This window comes from Sus scrofa, chromosome 15 (genome assembly GCF_054392235.1).
Source record: "Sus scrofa isolate SSC_HxYL_T2T_F1_AM1 chromosome 15, Sscrofa_HxYL_maternal_Yorkshire_Landrace_v2.0, whole genome shotgun sequence".
In the NCBI taxonomy this organism is placed as follows: domain Eukaryota; kingdom Metazoa; phylum Chordata; class Mammalia; order Artiodactyla; family Suidae; genus Sus; species Sus scrofa.
In genome coordinates, this window is record NC_139397.1 from 11,965,120 (window position 1) to 11,973,357 (window position 8,238).

Genomic DNA, 8,238 nt, shown 5'->3' on the forward strand with positions numbered 1-8,238 from the left:
CTGCATGGAATCCACTGCATTCAATCGGGATGCTTTGGGCCTCGCTGCATAAAATCCACTGCATTTAATCGGGATGCATTGGGCCTCACTGCATGGAATCTACTGCATTCAATCATGCTGGCTGGAATCCACTGCATTCAATCATGCTGCATAAAATCCCCTGCATTTAATAGGGTTCAATTTCTCCATGCTGCATGGAATCCACTGCATTCAATTGGGATTCATTGGGCCTCACTGCATGGAATACACTGCGTTCAATCGAGATCCATTGGGCCACGCTGCATGGAATCCACTGCATTCAATCGGGATCCATTTCGCCATGCTTCATGGAATACACTGCGTTCAATCGGGATGCATTTTACCATGCTGCATGGAATCCACTGCATTCAGTGATGCTGCATGGAATGCACTACCTTCAATCGGGATGCTTTGGGCCATGCTGCATAAAATCCACTGCATTTAATCGGGATGCATTGGGCCACGCTCCTTGGAATCAACTGCATTCAATCAAGCTGGATGGAATCCACTGCATTTAATCGGGATGCATTTTACCATGCTGCATGGAATGTACTGCATTCAATCACGCTGCATGGAATTCACTGCATTCAATTGGGATCCATTGCACCACGATGCATGGAATCCACTGCGTTCAATCAAAATCCATTGCACCACACTGCATGGAATCCACTGCAATCTCTCGAGATCCATTGGGCCACACTGCATGGAATCCACTGCATTCAATCGGGATCCATTTAGCCACGCTGCATGGAATACTGTTCGTTCAATCGGGATGCATTTAACCATGCTGCATCGAATCCACTGCATTCAGTGACGCTGCATGGAATCCACTGCATTCAATCGGGATGCTTTGGGCCTCTCTGCATAAAATCCACTGCATTTAATCGGGATGCATTGGGCCTCACTGCATGGAATCTACTGCATTCAATCATGCTGCATGGAATCCACTGCATTCAATCATGCTGCATAAAGTCCCCTGCATTTAATAGGGTTCAATGTCTCCATGCTGCATGGAATCCACTGCATTCAATCATGCTTCATTGCAACCAGTGCATTCAATCGGGTACCATAGGGCCACGCTTCATGGAATCCACTGCATTCAATCATGCTTCATTGCAACCACTGCATTCAATCGGGAACCATTGGGCCATGCTGCATGGAATCCACTGCATTCAAACACGCTGCATGGAATCCACTGCATTCAATCGGGATGCTTTGGGCCATGCTGGATAATATCCACTGCATTCAATCGGGATTCATTGGGCCTCGCTGCCTGGAATCCACTGCATTCAATCATGCTGCATCGAATCCACTGCATTCAATCATGCTGCATAAAATCCACTGCATTCAATAGGGTTCCATTTCTTCACGCTGCACGGCATACACTGCATTCAAACACGCTGCATGGAACCCACTGCATTCAATCGAGATCCATTGGGCCACGCTGCATGGAATCCACTGCATTCAATCGGCATCCATTTAACCCCGCTGCATGGAATGCACTGCGTTCAATTGGGATTCATTTTACCATGCTGCATCGAATCCACTGCATTCAATGACACTGCATGGAATCCACTGCATCAATCGGGATGCATTTTACCATTATGCATGGAATCCACTGCATTCAGTGACGCTGCATGGAATCCACTGCAGTCAATCGGGATCCATTGCGCCACATTGCAGGGAAACCACTGCATTCAATCGACATCCATGGCGCCATGCTGCATGGAATCCACTGCATTCAATTGGGATTCATTGGGCCTCACTGCATGGAATACACTGCGTTCAATCGAGATCCATTTGACCACACTGCAAGGAATCCACTGCATTCAATCGGGATCCATTTAGCCACGCTGCATGGAATACTCTTCATTCAATCGGGATGCATTTTACCATGCTGCATGGAATCCACTGCATTCAGTGACGCTGCATGGAATCCACTGCATTCAATCGGGATGCTTTGGGCCTTGCTGCATAAAATCCACTGCATTTAATCGGGAGGCATTGGGCCTCACTGCATGGAATCCAATGCATTCAATCATGCTTCATTACAACCAGTGCATTCAATCGGGTACCATAGGGCCACGCTTCATGGAATCCACTGCATTCAATCATGCTTCATTGCAACCACTGCATTCAATCGGGAACCATTGGGCCATGCTGCATGGAATCCACTGCATTCAAACACGCTGCATGGAATCCACTGCATTCAATCAGGATGCTTTGGGCCATGCTGGATAATATCCACTGCATTCAATCGGGATTCATTGGGCCTCGCTGCCTGGAATCCACTGCATTCAATCATGCTGCATGGAATCCACTGCATTCAATCATGCTGCATAAAATCCACTGCATTCAATAGGATTCCATTTCTTCACGCTGCATGGCATACACTGCATTCAAACACGCTGCATGGAATCCACTGCATTCAATCGAGATCCATTGGGCCACGCTGCATGGAATCCACTGCATTCAATTGGGATCCATTGTGCCACGATGCATGGAATTCACTGCAATCAATCAGAATCCACTGCACCACACTGCATGGAATCCACTGCATCAATCGGGATGCATTTTACCATGCTGCATGGAATCCACTGCATTCAATGACACTGCATGGAATCTACTGCATTCACTCGGGATCCATTTAGCCATGCTGCATTTAATCCACTGCGTTTAATCGGGATGGATTTTAACATGCTACATGGAATCCACTGCATTCAGTGATGCTGCATGGAATGCACTACATTCAATCGGGATGCTTTGGGCCATGCTGCAAAATATCCACTGCATTTAATCGGGATGCATTGGGCCACGCTCCATGGAATCAACTGCATTCAATCAAGCTGGATGGAATCCACTGCATTTAATCGGGATGCATTTTACCACGCTGCATGGAATATACTGCATTCAATCACGCTGCATGGAATTCACTGCATTCAATTGGGATTCATTGCACCACGATGCATGGAATCCACTGCGTTCAATTTAAATCCATTGCACCACACTGCATGGAATCCACTGCATTCTCTCGAGATCCATTGGGCCACGCTGCATCGAATCCACTGCATTCAATCGGGATCCATTTAGCCACGCTGCATGGAATACACTGCGTTCAATCGGGATGCATTTTACCATGCTGCATCAAATCCACTGCATTCAGTGACGCTGCATGGAATCCACTGCATTCAATCGGGATGCTTTGGGCCTCGCTGCATAAAATCCACTGCATTTAATCGGGATGCATTGGGCCTCACTGCATGGAATCTACTGCATTCAATCATGCTGCATGGAATCCACTGCATTCAATCATGCTGCATAAAGTCCCCTGCATTTAATAGGGTTCAATGTCTCCATGCTGCATGGAATCCACTGCATTCAATCATGCTTCATTGCAACCAGTGCATTCAATCGGGTACCATAGGGCCACGCTTCATGGAATCCACTGCATTCAATCATGCTTCATTGCAACCACTGCATTCAATCGGGAACCATTGGGCCATGCTGCATGGAATCCACTGCATTCAAACACGCTGCATGGAATCCACTGCATTCAATCGGGATGCTTTGGGCCATGCTGGATAATATCCACTGCATTCAATCGGGATTCATTGGGCCTCGCTGCCTGGAATCCACTGCATTCAATCATGCTGCATGGAATCCACTGCATTCAATCATGCTGCATAAAATCCACTGCATTCAATAGGGTTCCATTACTTCACGCTGCACGGCATACACTGCATTCAAACACGCTGCATGGAACCCACTGCATTCAATCGAGATCCATTGGGCCACGCTGCATGGAATCCACTGCATTCAATGGGCATCCATTTAACCCCGCTGCATGGAATGCACTGCGTTCAATTGGGATTCATTTTACCATGCTGCATCGAATCCACTGCATTCAATGACACTGCATGGAATCCACTGCATCAATCGGGATGCATTTTACCATTATGCATGGAATCCACTGCATTCAGTGACGCTGCATGGAATCCACTGCAGTCAATCGGGATCCATTGTGCCACATTGCAGGGAAACCACTGCATTCAATCGACATCCATGGCGCCATGCTGCATGGAATCCACTGCATTCAATTGGGATTCATTGGGCCTCACTGCATGGAATACACTGCGTTCAATCGAGATCCATTGGGCCACGCTGCATGGAATCCACTGCATTCAATCGGGATCCATTTAGCCACGCTGCATGGAATACTCTTCATTCAATCGGGATGCATTTTACCATGCTGCATGGAATCCACTGCATTCAGTGACGCTGCATGGAATCCACTGCATTCAATCGGGATGCTTTGGGCCTTGCTGCATAAAATCCACGGCATTTAATCGGGATGCATTGGGCCTCACTGCATGGAATCCAATGCATTCAATCATGCTTCATTACAACCAGTGCATTCAATCGGGTACCATAGGGCCACGCTTCATGGAATCCACTGCATTCAATCATGCTTCATTGCAACCACTGCATTCAATCGGGAACCATTGGGCCATGCTGCATGGAATCCACTGCATTCAAACACGCTGCATGGAATCCACTGCATTCAATCGGGATGCTTTGGGCCATGCTGGATAATATCCACTGCATTCAATCGGGATTCATTGGGCCTCGCTGCCTGGAATCCACTGCATTCAATCATGCTGCATGGAATCCACTGCATTCAATCATGCTGCATAAAATCCACTGCATTCAATAGGATTCCATTTCTTCACGCTGCATGGCATACACTGCATTCAAACACGCTGCATGGAATCCACTGCATTCAATCGAGATCCATTGGGCCACGCTGCATGGAATCCACTGCATTCAATTGGGATCCATTGTGCCACGATGCATGGAACTCACTGCAATCAATCAGAATCCACTGCACCACACTGCATGGAATCCACTGCATCAATCGGGATGCATTTTACCATGCTGCATGGAATCCACTGCATTCAATGACACTGCATGGAATCTACTGCATTCACTCGGGATCCATTTAGCCATGCTGCATTTAATCCACTGCGTTTAATCGGGATGGATTTTAACATGCTACATGGAATCCACTGCATTCAGTGATGCTGCATGGAATGCACTACATTCAATCGGGATGCTTTGGGCCATGCTGCATAAAATCCACTGCATTTAATCGGGATGCATTGGGCCACGCTCCATGGAATCAACTGCATTCAATCAAGCTGGATGGAATCCACTGCATTTAATCGGGATGCATTTTACCACGCTGCATGGAATATACTGCATTCAATCACGCTGCATGGAATTCACTGCATTCAATTGGGATCCATTGCGCCACGATGCATGGAATCCACTGCGTTCAATTAAACTCCATTGCACCAAACTGCATGGAATCCACTGCAATCTCTCGAGATCCATTGGGCCACGCTGCATGGAATCCACTGCCTTCAGTCGGGATCCATTTAGCCACGCTGCATGGAATACTCTTCGTTCAATCGGGATGCATTTAACCATGCTGCATCGAATCCACTGCATTCAGTGACGCTGCATGGAATCCACTGCATTCAATCGGGATGCTTTGGGCCTCGCTGCATAAAATCCACTGCATTTAATCGGGATGCATTGGGCCTCACTGCATGGAATCTACTGCATTCAATCATGCTGCATGGAATCCACTGCATTCAATCATGCTGCATAAAATCCCCTGCATTTAATAGGGTTCAATTTCTCCATGCTGCATGGAATCCACTGCATTCAATCATGCTTCATTGCAACCAGTGCATTCAATCGGGTACCATAGGGCCACGCTTCATGGAATCCACTGCATTCAATCATGCTTCATTGCAACCACTGCATTCAATCGGGAACCATTGGGCCATGCTGCATGGAATCCACTGCATTCAAACACGCTGCATGGAATCCACTGCATTCAATCGGGATGCTTTGGGCCATGCTGGATAATATCCACTGCATTCAATCGGGATTCATTGGGCCTCGCTGCCTGGAATCCACTGCATTCAATCATGCTGCATGGAATCCACTGCATTCAATCATGCTGCATAAAATCCACTGCATTCAATAGGGTTCCATTTCTTCACGCTGCATGGAATACACTGCATTCAAACACGCTGCATGGAATCCACTGCATTCAATCGAGATCCATTGGGCCACGCTGCATGGAATTCACTGCAATCAATCAGAATCCACTCCACCACACTGCACGGAGTCCACTGCATTCAATCGAGATCCATTGGGCCACGCTGCATGGAATCCACGGCATTCAATATGGATCCATTTAACCCCGCTGCATGGAATCCACTGCATCAATCGGGATGCATTTTATCATGCTGCCTGGAATCCACTGCATTCAATGACACTGCATGGAATCCACTGCATCAATCGGGATGCATTTTACCATGCTGCATGGAATCCACTGCATTCAATGACACTGCATGGAATCCACTGCATCAATCGTGACGCATTTTACCATGCTGCATGGAATCCACTGCATTCAATGACACTGCATGGAAGCCACTGCATCCATCGGGATGCATTTTACCATGCTGCATGGAATCCACTGCATTCAGTGACGCTGCATGGAATCCACTGCAGTCAATCGGGATCCATTGTGCCACATTGCAGGGAAACCACTGCATTCAATCGACATCCATTGCGCCATGCTGCATGGAATCCACTGCATTCAATTGGGATTCATTGGGCCTCACTGCAAGGAATACACTGCGTTCAATCGAGATCCATTGGCCACGCTGCATGGAATCCACTGCATTCAATCGGGATCCATTTCGCCATGCTTCATGGAATACACTGCGTTCAATCGGGATGCATTTTACCATGCTGCATGGAATCCACTGCATTCAGTGATGCTGCATGGAATGCACTACCTTCAATCGGGATGCTTTGGGCCATGCTGCATAAAATCCACTGCATTTAATCGGGATGCATTGGGCCACGCTCCATGGAATCAACTGCATTCAATCAAGCTGGATGGAATCCACTGCATTTAATCGGGATGCATTTTACCATGCTGCATGGAATGTACTGCATTCAATCACGCTGCATGGAATCCACTGCATTCTCTCGAGATCCATTGGGCCACGCTGCATGGAATCCACTGCATTCAATCGGGATCCATTTATCACGCTGCATGGAATACACTGGGTTCAATCGGGATGCATTTTACCATGCTGCATCGAATCCACTGCATTGAGTGACGCTGCATGGAATCCACTGCATTCAATCGGGATGATTTGGGCCTCGCTGCATAAAATCCACTGCATTTAATCGGGATGCATTGGGCCTCACTGCATGGAATCTACTGCATTCAATCATGCTGCATGGAATCCACTGCATTCAATCATGCTGCATAAAGTCCCCTGCATTTAATAGGGTTCAATGTCTCCATGCTGCATGGAATCCACTGCATTCAATCATGCTTCATTGCAACCAGTGCATTCAATCGGGTACCATAGGGCCACGCTTCATGGAATCCACTGCATTCAATCATGCTTCATTGCAACCACTGCATTCAATCAGGAACCATTGGGCCATGCTGCATGGAATCCACTGCATTCAAACACGCTGCATGGAATCCACTGCATTCAATCGGGATGCTTTGGGCCATGCTGGATAATATCCACTGCATTCAATCGGGATTCATTGGGCCTCGCTGCCTGGAATCCACTGCATTCAATCATGCTGCATGGAATCCACTGCATTCAATCATGCTGCATAAAATCCACTGCATTCAATAGGGTTCCATTTCTTCACGCTGCATGGCATACACTTCATTCAAACACGCTGCATGGAACCCACTGCATTCAATCGAGATCCATTGGGCCACGCTGCATGGAATCCACTGCATTCAATTGGGATCCATTGTGCCACGATGCATGGAATTCACTGCAATCAATCAGAATCCACTGCACCACACTGCATGGAATCCACTGCATTCAATCGAGATCCATTGGGCCACGCTGCGTGGAATCCACTGCATTCAATCGAGATCCATTGGGCCACGCTGCATGGAATCGACTGCATTCAATCGTGATCCATTTAACCCCGCTGAATGGAATCCACTGCATCAATCGGGATGCATTTTATCATGCTGCCTGGAATCCACTGCATTCAATGACACTGCATGGAATCCACTGCATCAATCGGGATGCATTTTACCATGCTGCATGGAATACACTGCATTCAATGACACTGCATGGAATCCACTGC